The following is a 12,201-nucleotide window of genomic DNA, read 5'->3' as shown; positions in this document are numbered from 1 at the left end:
TCTGATGGCACAAAGGTCTTCAGCAATAGTTGTATAGTCAGGTTCTCCTATCATCCTTTCTTCATAACTTGCTTGGCTGAAATGTATGTTTTTCAGGCCAAGAGTTTTCATGATTGCTTTGGGACTGAAGTCAACTTCCACCCCTCTCACATAGCTTTTGTATGTGGGTTTCTTGGTTGAGTCTTCCCTCACTGTATTTGCATAGAACTCCTTCACCAAGTTGATGTTGATTTTAGTGATTGGCTTAGTCAGGAGCTCCCACTTCCTCTTTTTGATCTTCTCCCAAACACCTGGGAACTCATCCTTTTCAAGGTCAAAGGGAACCTCAGCTAGTACCCTTTTAGGTCTCATCCATTCGGCTTGAATTTCATGGAAAACTGATTTGTATCTCCATGCATCGAATTCCCTGTTCTCCTCCATTGGTTGCTTGTCTTTTCTTCTTTTGTGGCTAGATGAGGCTGCCATTGGTTCTTTAGTTTTGGTAAGTGACAAGCTAAAGTTGACAAGGTGAAGCAAGAAGTGTTGTTGGAGGTGTGGTGAGGTTGTTTTCGGCAAAAGATAGTTATGCTATGATGAAAGAAAATGTGCATGAAGGAGATTTGGTGGTGTGGAACTCGTTCCTCAAGTGGTTCTTTATAGTGCCCGTAAGTGAAAAATGGACGGCTAGGGTGGTTTGTGAAGGGTGGCTTGATGGTAAATATATGAATTAGGGAGAAGGACGAATTGCTTTTCATTTTCTTGGAAGTATTCTGGGTGCATTAGGTTGTACATGTAGCTATCTTTTCTTGCAGAACTTCCTTTTCCCATGTGTTAGTTTCAAAGACTTGTGAACTTTCTTTTTGACCAAGCACCGTACCTCCCTTTGTCTTTTTCCTCCATTTTTGTCTTTTCTTTTGTACCTGCACAAACAAACAAGTTTGCTATCATTTTTCGGTCCATGTGAATGATGAATAGTACTTGCACATGTAAATCAATGATTGACTTCATGAGCTTATAGCCGTGACTTTTATATGTATGCACACTTATTACTGGACACCAAACTTAGTGTTTGGTAAAGTCTCCTGATGACATGAAATCCATATTAGTTGTCCTTAATGAATGTGCATAATTCTAATAAATCATAGTCACTTTGGCTCTTTGATTCTAAACAAATTTACTACCCTAAGTAATTGAAACCAAAGTATTAAAACATGCGAATGGTATACTTGTCATGAATTTCGAAATCCAGAGGAACTTCTTGCTTTTCATGAACCGTGTTCAAAGAGGAACACCAAACTTAATGTTTGGTTGTGCACTTTGAATGAAAAATTGAATGCATTTTGAATAAAATTTGGGGTGCCTTCAGGCACACCAAACTTAGAGACAAATTGTATTTTACATGCAATGTTTAGTGCACTCTTTCAGCAGTTGTCCTGAGGATTCAAGTTCATGCATAAGAAACCATGCTTTATTAAATGCACAACAAAACAAAAAAGTAAGGATATTAAAACATGGGTTGCCTCCCATGAAGCGCTTCTTTAACGTCACTAGCTTGACGGTTGTCCCTTGTTAGGGTGGATTGTAGTGCTTGACGTCTTCTCCTCTCACTATGAAAACGTCCCCACTTGATTCCTTCATGACCTCTAAATGTTCCATAGAAAGAACTTTCCTGATTGTGAACACTTGAGGGAGTTGGGAAGGAATGGTTTTGAGGCCAGGTGGGATTGGCAGATAGTGACTTGATATCACTTTATCTCCCGGAGAAAAACCTTCAGTGGGAATTTTCTTGTTTCTCCACCCTCTTGGCAATTTCCCTATCATTCTTCCCTTTCTCTTGAGGATTTCTTCATTGACCCTTATGCCAGGAGGATCCTTCTGATCTGTTTCCATTGATTCTTGTGGCTTTAACTCTTGCAACTCTTGTTTGCCTTCCAAGGACTGTTTTAGAGTTTCAGCTGCTGGATTACTTTCCTCCAAACACAGATGGCTACTATCATCCTTAGGCTTTTCAGGTTCTGGTTCAGGCTCAGATGCAGGTTTGAAAACTTTGAAAATGAGCTGTTCATCATGTATTCTCAGAATTAGCTCTCCTTGTTCTACATCTATGAGCGCTCTAGTAGTGGCTAGAAATGGTCTGCCCAGAATGATAGGGTGTAAGTAGCTTTCCTCCATGTCCAAAATGACAAAGTCTGTGGGGAAGTAATAATCCCCCACTTTCACCAGCACATTCTCAACTACCCCTTCAGCTTGCTTCTGAGTTTTGTCAGCCAGTTGTATGATTACATCAGTAGATCTCACCTCATTCAGTTGTAGCCTCTTCATAAGAGTTAGAGGCATCACATTTATGCTAGCTCCTAGATCACAGAATCCTCTGTCAATTTTTGTTTCCCCTATGATGCAAGGGATATGAAAACTTCCTGGGTCTGTTTTCTTAGAGACTGTGTCCTTCTTGACGAGGGCACTGCATTCTTTGTTCATTGTTACCGTTTGTCCTCCCTTCAAAACTCTTTTCTTGCTCAACAATTCCTTTAAATACTTGATGTGTGTAGGCATTTGATGGAGAATCTCAAGAAAGGGAATATTGATATGGAGAGACTTAAATGTCTCTAAAAACCTTGAATAGGTTTTCCCTTTTTCACCTCCTCCTAACCTCTGAGGAAATGGTGCTTTTGGTTGGTATGTTTCCATCGTGCCTTTTTGCAGTCCCTTGGCTTGCTCAGTTTCACTTTCCTGCTTAGCTTCCTCCACACCTTCCTTCAAGATTTCTGGCTCCTGTTCTGAGGATCTGATTCCTTCTTCTTCTGAGACTTCTTTCAATATGGTGATGGCTTTGCATTCTTCCCATCTCACTCCCTTTTGTTCCCCTTTAGGATTCTTTTCTGTGTCACTAGGGAACACTGCAGTTGATTTGGGGGCCTGTTGAGATAGCTCTCCTACTTGAGACTCCATCCTCTTGAGTTTTTCACCATGGTTTCTTAAGGTAGATCTCACATCATCCCTGAAGCTTTTCAATTCAATTATGTCCTGACCCATGTGTGCCAGCACTCCTTCTATCCTGTTTAATTGATCTTGAAATTGTTGGTTCGGGTTAGGTTGGGTAGGTTGATTATTTTGGCCATGATATGGTAGTTGAGAGTAAGTGTTTTGTGTGGCTTGGTATGATCTTTGGTTGGAGTTTTGGTATGTGGACTTGTTATGTTGGTTTTGCTGGTTTCCCCACCCAAAGTTTGGGTGATTTTTCCAGCCTGGGTTGTAAGTGTTGGAATGTGGATCATATGGTTGCCTTTGTTGATTTCCTACATAATTAGCCTCTTCCCAATCACCTCCTTCAGTACTTTCTTCCTCTTGATCTTGTGTGTGTATTGCAGCCACTTGTTTTGTTTCTAATTTCCTGGTGAGCTCTGCTAGTTGCTTGGCAAACACCTTGTTTTGGGCTAGAATTGTATCAACATGGTTCAGCTCCATGACTCCCTTAGTGTTGTGTCTCTCTGATGCATAGTAGTACTCATTCTCAGCCACTGTCTCAATCACTTCAATGGCTTCTTCCACAGTCTTTTTCCTGTTCAATGAACCTCTTGATGAATGGTCTACAGCCTTCCTTGATTCATAAGACAGTCCATCATAGAAAATATGCAATTGCACCCAGTCATGGAACATGTCTGGTGGGCATTTCCTTGTCAAATCCTTGAATCTGTCCCATGCCTCGTAGAGAGTTTCACCATCTTGTTGTCTAAAAGTCTGAACCTCAGATCGAAGCCTATTGACCTTTTGTGGGGGGTAGAAACGTGCCAGAAACTTGCTTTCCACCTCGTCCCAGGTTGTTAGGCTCCCCCTTGGGAATGATTCCAGCCACTTAGCTGTCTTGTCCCTAAGTGAAAATGGGAACAAAAGCAGTTTATAGGCATCTTCCTGGACTCCATTGGACTTCACAGTGTCGCAAATTCTCAGGAATTTTGTGAGATGTTGGTTTGGGTCTTCATTAGCACTTCCACCAAATGAACAATGATTCTCCACAAGTGATATTAGCTGTGGTTTGAGCTCAAAATTGTTGGCCTGAATGGGTGGTTTCTGGATGCTGCTACCACAATTCCCAGAGGTTGGGTTTATGTATGAACTAAGAACCCTCCTCTCAGAAATGGCATTGTTTCCATCAGCTCTCTCATGGTTGTGAACTTCTCTATCCATGTTGAGATCTAAAGCTTCCTCAAAATTGTCCTCAGATTCTCCTTCAGATTCCTTTTCTCCCAGTACTCTCTTCCCTCTTGCTTCCCTTCTAAGTCTATGAAGGGTCCTCTCTGGTTCGGTATATGGAGGAGTTGATGTCTCTCCTCTCCTACCTGTCATACAAGAACACAGCACAGGCAACAAACAAGTGAAATACTCTTGGTTAATGGAAGAGTATGGTTAGAGCAGTTGAGGAATTAATTCAAACAGTTAGTGAGTCAGTGAGTTAGTTGCTTGAATTTAAAGGCATAAAGAAAGAAAGCATGTAACAGAGTGCAGAAATTAAAATTCAACAAGTAACTTGTACTGAATTAATCAAAACAAAAAAAAATGCTCAATCTAGTTAACTTCCAATTTGAGAATTGTCAATCGAAAACCAATCCCCGGCAACGGCGCCATAAACTTGATGCGCATAAACTTGTTATGCCACGATTTAGGAAATTGCACGATCGGCAAAATTCCTTCCGGCAAGTGCACCGGTTATCGTCAAGTAAAAACTCACAATAGAGTGAGGTCGAATCCCACAAGGATTGGTTGAGTGAGCAATTCGGATTAGAAGTGTGTTCTAGTTGAGCAGAATCAAAATTTAGATGAGAATTGCGGAATGTAAAATTGGCGGGAAACGTAAATGACAAGAAATTGAAATGGCGGAATCTTAAATTGCATGAAGTAAAGAGCAGAAGCTAAATTGCTGAAATTAAAAGGGAATGGGGGTGATTGCATGAATTTAATTGCAGAATGTAAAGAGAAAGTGGAAATCAGAAATGGGGAATTCATTGGGTTATAGGAGATATTGAGATCTCCGAATCAAAACATGTTTATCTCTTCCTCAACCAATGCGTTCATTGAATTTTGCTTGGCAATCTTATATGATTGGATCCCAATCCCTTGGCTCACCAATTCTCTCTAAAAACAAACAAATTCCCAATCCCTTGGTTTAAATGTTCATAAGAAGAGATGATGCTCGATCACTGATTATACCACACAGTTTCATGAACCACAATTTGGTAGGATTACATGTCACAATATCCATCCAAACCCCAATCCAATTCACTGTGAGAAAGCTTCTCTAGCATGAATCCTCCATTCCTTTCCCAAGGTTCCGAAGGATTCCAATTATGGGTAGTTTCTTTCCCAAGACAACTACCCAATGGAATTAGATCGAGAAGCTTTCTAACAAAATTCAAGAGAAAAGATTGAAGAAGAAGATAAACTATTATTGATTCATTGAATTACAATAGAGCTCCCTAACCCAATGAAAGGGGGTTTAGTGAGTCATAGCTCTGAATTCAATTACAAAGATATGAAAACTAGCCAAAATGAAAAGGTAAAAATTCTTCCTAACTTAAATTCTATCCTATTTATACACTTTCTATATTGAGCTTCTGTTGTGTTTCTTGGGCTTTGAGGCCTCTCCCTGCTTTCCTTTTGCCTTGGGTTTATGATCCATAATCTTGATGAGGCTGTTGATCCAAATTCTGTAACATTCATTGAGCCAACTTAGTGATAATCAAATAATGACACATGACTCAATAAATTGAAATTTCAGACTCATCAATCCTTCAGGCCCAATCCCATAAACCATGATATTCAATTGGGTTTCATACCAGAGTAAGTTTAAGTTAATGTTTGTGCTCAAATACTAACTTAAACCGCAATATTTTTGGCCCAGAAACCTTTTCCAAGAGTGGCGTTTAAGTTGCAGTTTAAGCTTAAACTGCAGCTTAAACGCCAGACACTTCCAGTGATGCCTTTTGTGGAAGCACGTTTAAGCTTCAGTTTAAGGTTAAACTGAAGCTTAAACGTGGAAATGGAAGAAGGCAGCCCTGGAGGGTGACTTAGTCGAACACATTTAAGCTTCAGTTTAAGGTTAAACTGAAGCTTAAACGTGGAGATAGGAAAGGCAGCCCTGGAGGTCGAACACGTTTAAGCTCAAGTTTACGGTTAAACTGGAGCTTAAACGTGGAGATAGAGAAAGCCATCTGGGAGGTCGAACACGTTTAAGCTCCAGTTTGAGGTTAAACTGGAGCTTAAACGTGGAAGCTGAGAAAGGTAGCCCTGGAGGTGTCGAACACGTTTAAGCTCCAGTTTAAGGTTAAACTGGAGCTTAAACGTGGAAATGGAAAAAGCAACCCTGGAGGAGAAAACTTGGTCGAACACGTTTAAGCTCCAGTTTAAGGTTAAACTGGAGCTTAAACGTGGAAATGGCTCCCTGGTGCATTTCCCATTTCTGGCGTTTAACCTCCAGTTTAAGGTTAAACTGGAGGTTAAACGTGGAAATGCTTCCTGAGTGGCATTCTCATTCTGGCGTTTAACCTCCAGTTTAAGGTTAAACTGGAGGTTAAACGTGGAAATGCTTCTTTGGTGAGACTTTCATTCTGGCGTTTAACCTCCAGTTTAAGGTTAAACTGGAGGTTAAACTTCAGTTTCAGCATTTCTTAGCCTTCATGATTCTGGCGTTTAAGCTCCAGTTTAAGCTTAAACTGGAACTTAAACTCCACATGTGATATTCAAGCTTCCTTTATTGATTTTGTTGCTTCCTTGCCTAGCCTCTTCTTCCCTGAAATCATCCAAACAATTTCATCAAAGTCTTGCAAAATTTCATGAGAATTCTTCCATTCATAGCATTCAAGTAATATAACTAAAACTCATGGAATTTGCATCAAAATCATACTATTTGGATGGTTCATTGCTTTGTTATTCATTTAACCATTCTTGGTTACTTTAAGCTCAAGAAAATGCATAAAACAACTAAAACTAACAGAAAAATGCTAGTGAAACTAGCCTAAGATGCCTTGGCATCAAGGATTTATCCGCAAATTTCTAGACCACGCAAAGGTTCTCTCATCAGTCTCTTTCAGGGATTACTTTTATAACTTTTTGTTCTAGGCCGACTTCATCATGTCGGGCCCTTCTAAGTTATTTAGTAATCCTCTTTTTTAGGGCTGGCTAGACCTCTTTCCAGGGATTTACGTCGGCCAGTCTTTTAGTTATTTTTAGCAATCCATTTTTATTAAGACCTCGTCAGGTCCTTTCTATGGATCACTTTTGATAACTTCTTTCATTATTCTATTTTTGTCCGAGAAGATCGAGTCCCCATTTTGCGAATGGCCAGGGTGAGGTTACGCTGATGAGCTCCTCTGGGGGGCGATGTGAAAGTTGGCATGCTTTTGACATGGTGGACATGTCTTCACGAATTCTGTTGATTCTTTTTGTAAGGTCGGCCAATAGAATCCGGCTCGGAGTACTTTCTTGACGAGTGCCTGTGCTCCGAGGTGGTTGCCACAGATGTCACTGTGTACTTCTTTTAAAACTTCTTTTGTATTAGAAGTCGATACGCATTTTAATAGTGGTGTCGAAATCCCTTTCTTGTATAGAGTATCATTTATGATGGTGTAGTATTGTGCCTCCTGTTTTAACCTCTTTGCTTCCTTCTTATCTGTAGGTAGTGCTTCTGTTTTGAGGTAATTAATTATAGGAGTCATCCATCCTTGACCCAGACCTGTTATGGTTAGGATTTTTTCTTCTTCTGAGATTGATGGGTTCTGCAGCATCTCTTGGATGAGGCTTCTATTTTTGCCCCCTGGTTTGGTGCTGGCTAATTTTGAGAGTGCATCAGCTCAAGCATTCTATTCTTGGGGTATATGGCGGATCTCATATTCCCCGAGTTGTCCGAGCTGTTCCTTGGTTTTGTTCAAGTAATTTTTCATGGTGGGATCCTTGGCTTGGTAGCTCCCTGCTATTTGTGAAGTGACTACCTGTGAGTCGCTGAAGATGATAAGCTTTTGAGCTCCAACCTCCTTAGCCAGCTTCAAACCAGCTAGTAATGCCTCATACTTGGCTTGGTTGTTTGAGGTAGGGAACCCGAATTTGAGGGAAAGTTCGATTTGGGTTCCCTGGTCACTTTTAATTATCACAGCTGCATCACTTCCAGTTTTGTTTGAGGAACCTCTACATAGAGATTCCATTCTGTAGGGATTTCTGGGGTGTCTGTAAATTCTGCAATGAAGTCGGCCAAATATTGTGATTTGATGGCTGTCCGAGCTTCATATTGAAGGTCGAATTCAGATAGCTTGACTGCCCGTTGTAAGATTCTTCCTGCTAAATCTGTCTTCTACAGAATGCCTTTTATGGGTGGTTGGTCTGAACCCTGATATGTGGGCTTGGAAGTATGGACGAAGTTGTTGAGATGTTATATGAGAGCATAGGCGAATTTTTCTATTTTTTGGTAGTTTAGTTTGGATCCTTGTAGTGCTTTGCTGATGAAGTATACAGGCTGTTGCCCATTGTCATCTTCTCGGACTAGTGCTGAGGCTACTGCCGATTGCCTACTGCGAGGTACAATACAAGTGGTTCTCCTTCCCGTGGCTGAGTTAGGATAGCTGGTTGTCCCAGGAATCTTTTGAAATCTTGGAAGGCTTGCTCGTACTCCGTTGTCCATTCAAATCTCTTTTCCTTCCTTAGAGTGGCGTAGAAGGTAGGATCTTATTGCCGATCCGGCTAGGAATCTGGACAAGGCTGCCAGTCTTCCGTTGAGTTGTTGTACCTCTTTGACACAGGTCGGACTTTTCATATTGAGTATAGCCTTGCATTTATCCGGATTTGCTTCAATTTCCCTTTGTGTGAGCATAAACCCAAGAATTTGCCGGCTTCTATTGTGAAGGTGCATTTTGCAGGGTTGAGTCGCATGCCATGCCTTCTTATAATGTTGAATACTTGGGTGAGTCGGACAGTAAGTCTCTTCACTTTGCTTTTTTATTAACATGTCGTCCACATAGACTTCCATGATTTTCCCGATGTGGTCTGCAAAGACCTTATTCATTAATCTCTGATAAGTAGCTCCCGCGTTTTTGAGTCCGAAAGGCATGATGATGTAGCAGTAGTTTGCTTTTGGGTTAAGAATGAAGTTTTTCTTGATCGGTGGGTACATCGGGATTTAATTGTACCCCGATAAGCGTCCATAAACGAGAGGTATTTATATCTGGAGGAGCATCCCCAGAGTGTGATACTTGGGAGTGGATAGGGATCCTTTGGGCAGGCTTGTTGAGATCAGTGTAGTCGGTGCACATCGCCACTTCCATTTGATTTTTTCACCAAAACGACGTTAGCTAGCCATAGTGGGTACTTAACTCTCTTACGAATAGCTCCAGTAAAGCTTGTACTTGTTCTTCCATAGCTTGGATCGTTCTGTCCGAGTTTCTGCGTCTCTGCTGTATGGCCGAGATCCTGGGTACTGCCAGCTTGTGGCACATTACTTTGGGTCATGCCCGGCATGTCTGCGACTTTCCATGAAAGAGGTCGCGTTGTCTTTTAAAACTATATTAGTGATTCTTTTATGTCTCCTTTTAGGATTGTGCCAATATTGGTTGTTTGTCTGGGACATCTCTGATATGGACTTTTTCTACTTCACCTTCGGGTTGTGGACGGAGTTCTTCCCACCTCGAACTCCACCAAGTTCGATGGTGTGGAATTCTTCTCCTCTACCTTTGAGGTTTAAACTTTGGTAATAACGGGGCGCGCTGTCTTCTGTCTGCTTTTATTGTAGCTATTCCTTCTGTGGTTGGGAACTTCATGCACAGGTGTGGAGTCGAGACTACTGCGCTGAGCTGGTTTAATGTTGTCCGACCTATTAGGGCATTGTAAGCTGAACTCACGTCGACCACAATGTACTCTATATTGAGTGTCCTTGACCGGTTCCTTTTCCAAAGGTCGTGTGTAGTAGATGTACCCAAGTGGTTGGATTAGAGTGTCTCCCAGCCCGAACAGACTGTTCGGATATGCTCTGATTCTTTTTCTTCCAGGCCGAGTTTGTCGAAGGCAGTTTGAACAAGATGTCGACCGAGCTTCCTTGGTCTACCAATGTGCGGTGGAGATTTGCGTTGGCCAATATGATAGTGATGACCATGGGATCGTCATGTCCCGAGATGATGCTGGCTGTGTCTTCTTTAGTAAAGTGATTGTGGGGATATCGGGTGCTTCCTCTCTTCCCTCGACATGATATACATCTTTAAGATGTCTTTTGCGAGATGATTTGGAGATTCCTCCCCCTGCGAATCCTCCGTTTATCATGTGGACATTTTTGTCCGGGGTACGAGGTGGTCGTTCAGTTCGTCCGACATCTTCGTCCTTCTTCTTTTCTTGGTTCCTCAGCTCGACTGGCTAAGTATCGATCTAATTTTCCCTTTCTTACTAATTTCTCTATGACATTTTTTAAGTCGAAACATTCGTTGGTGGAGTGTCCGTAGATTCGATGGTATTCACAATATTCACCCCGATTCGTTCTCCTTTTTTGCTTTTGAGTGGTCAAGCTGGGGGTATTTTTTCAGTATGGCAAACTTCTCTGTAGACGTCCATAAGGGATACCCGAAGAGGGGTGTAATTGTGGTATTTTTTGATCTTTTCCACATGTTTATCTTATTTCTTTTTGGACTCTTTATCCTTATCTCGGAAGGAGTATGAGAATCCGAGTTTTGAGGTCTCTCCTAGTCGAGAGTTTTCCTCCATGTTGATGTACTTCTCTGCTCGTTCTTGCACTTTGTTCAGAGATGTGGGATATTTTTTTGATATAGAGTGGCTAAAAGGTCCCTCTCTCAAGCCTTTGATGAGACCCCACAATGGCAGCCTCTGTTGGTAGACTTTGTATGTCCAGACATATTTTGTTGAATCTTTCCATGTAACTGCGGAGACTTTCCCGATCTCCTTGTTTGATTCCTAATAGGCTTGGGGCGTGCTTAGCTTTCTCTTTTTGGATGGAGAACCTGGCCAGAAACTTCTTGGCTAAGTCGTCGAAGCTTGAGATGGACCTAGGGGGTAGATTGTCGAACCATTTAATCGCTGTCTTGTTAAAGTAGTCGGGAAGGCTTTGCAGCGGACTGCATCTGAGGCATCGGTGAGGTACATTCGACTTCTGAAATTACTGAGGTGATGATTGGGATCTGCTGTGCATTGTATAGAGTCATGTTAGGAATTTTGAAGTCCTTTGGGATTTTGGTCCTCATGATCTCTCTGGTGAATGGGTCTTGGTCTTTACAAGGGCTATCTTCGTGACCAGATCGGTTTGTTTGGATTTGGATCTGCTTTGAGTTTTAGACTGTCTTTACTCGGGTGCGCTAATTCTTTGTAGGTCTCTCAGCTTTTCTTGATGCTCCACTCTTTTTGGTGTTTTAGAGTTTTGAAGTCTATGGTTCACGTTGGTGAATCTTGTCTTTGATTAGGCTTTGTGGATTGTCTACCAACCAGAGTTGTGTCATTGTCCTGGTCGTCCGCCCATGTGGATGGAATGACTTCTAGGTTCCCCGGTAACGGCCCAATGTTTCGACGTTACCTGAACTGTTGTCGATCTCGGACGAGATCTTCTGTGCTGATTGGCGGCTGATGTGTCTGACTTGTGGGTGGTGGCCAGAGCCGCCGTGTCCGACTAGTGGGACTTGATGAGATGCTGATCCTTTTTCGCCAGGATGGTGGTGGTCCTTGCAAGGGACTCCAATGCTTAAGTTAGCAAGGGTATTAAGTAGGTTTTAGTAGATCAGAGTATGAGTTATACCTGGGTCCAGTGTATTATAATGGTGTAGAGTGACCTTTCTAGAATAAGATAGTTATCTTATCTTATTTATCTTATCTTTGAATGAGGTCATCTTATCTTCAAGGGAACTGCCCTTTCTCTGTAGCTTGGGCTGCCTTTGGATTTGGGTCGTGTTCTTCTGTTCGGAGCCCTTATTGGGCCTTCCTGGTAGTTTGGTCGAGCTCTCTGAGAAGAGGTCGGGTGTCCTAGACCTGAAGAGGTCGTCGACTTGTCGCTAAGCAGCCCGGTCGGATAGCCCGACCCAGGGTATGAAAAACAAAAAATAAAGGAATATACCAGCGGAGAACGACACCAGGCATGGCCATGCTGCGCGTAATTGAGTTGCACGCGACGCTGCGCGACTGACACGTACGCGTGACACCAAGATGACATCGACGCGTACGGGACTGACGCGTACGCGTGACGTGCGCAACCTA

General features: G+C 42.2%; 1 non-coding gene across 1 annotated transcript; it reads left to right on the top strand.

Moving 5' to 3' along the window:
- The first annotated feature begins 3,634 nt into the window (after window positions 1-3,634).
- LOC112739986 (small nucleolar RNA R71) lies at window positions 3,635-3,738 on the top strand. The gene has a single exon (XR_003170919.1). It is a non-coding gene; the product is annotated as a small nucleolar RNA R71 (small nucleolar RNA).
- Window positions 3,739-12,201: the final 8,463 nt, after the last annotated feature.

The sequence above is a fragment of the Arachis hypogaea genome, chromosome 13 (assembly GCF_003086295.3).
Source record: "Arachis hypogaea cultivar Tifrunner chromosome 13, arahy.Tifrunner.gnm2.J5K5, whole genome shotgun sequence".
NCBI lineage: Eukaryota > Viridiplantae > Streptophyta > Magnoliopsida > Fabales > Fabaceae > Arachis > Arachis hypogaea.
This window is presented reverse-complemented; position numbering and strand designations above follow the sequence as displayed.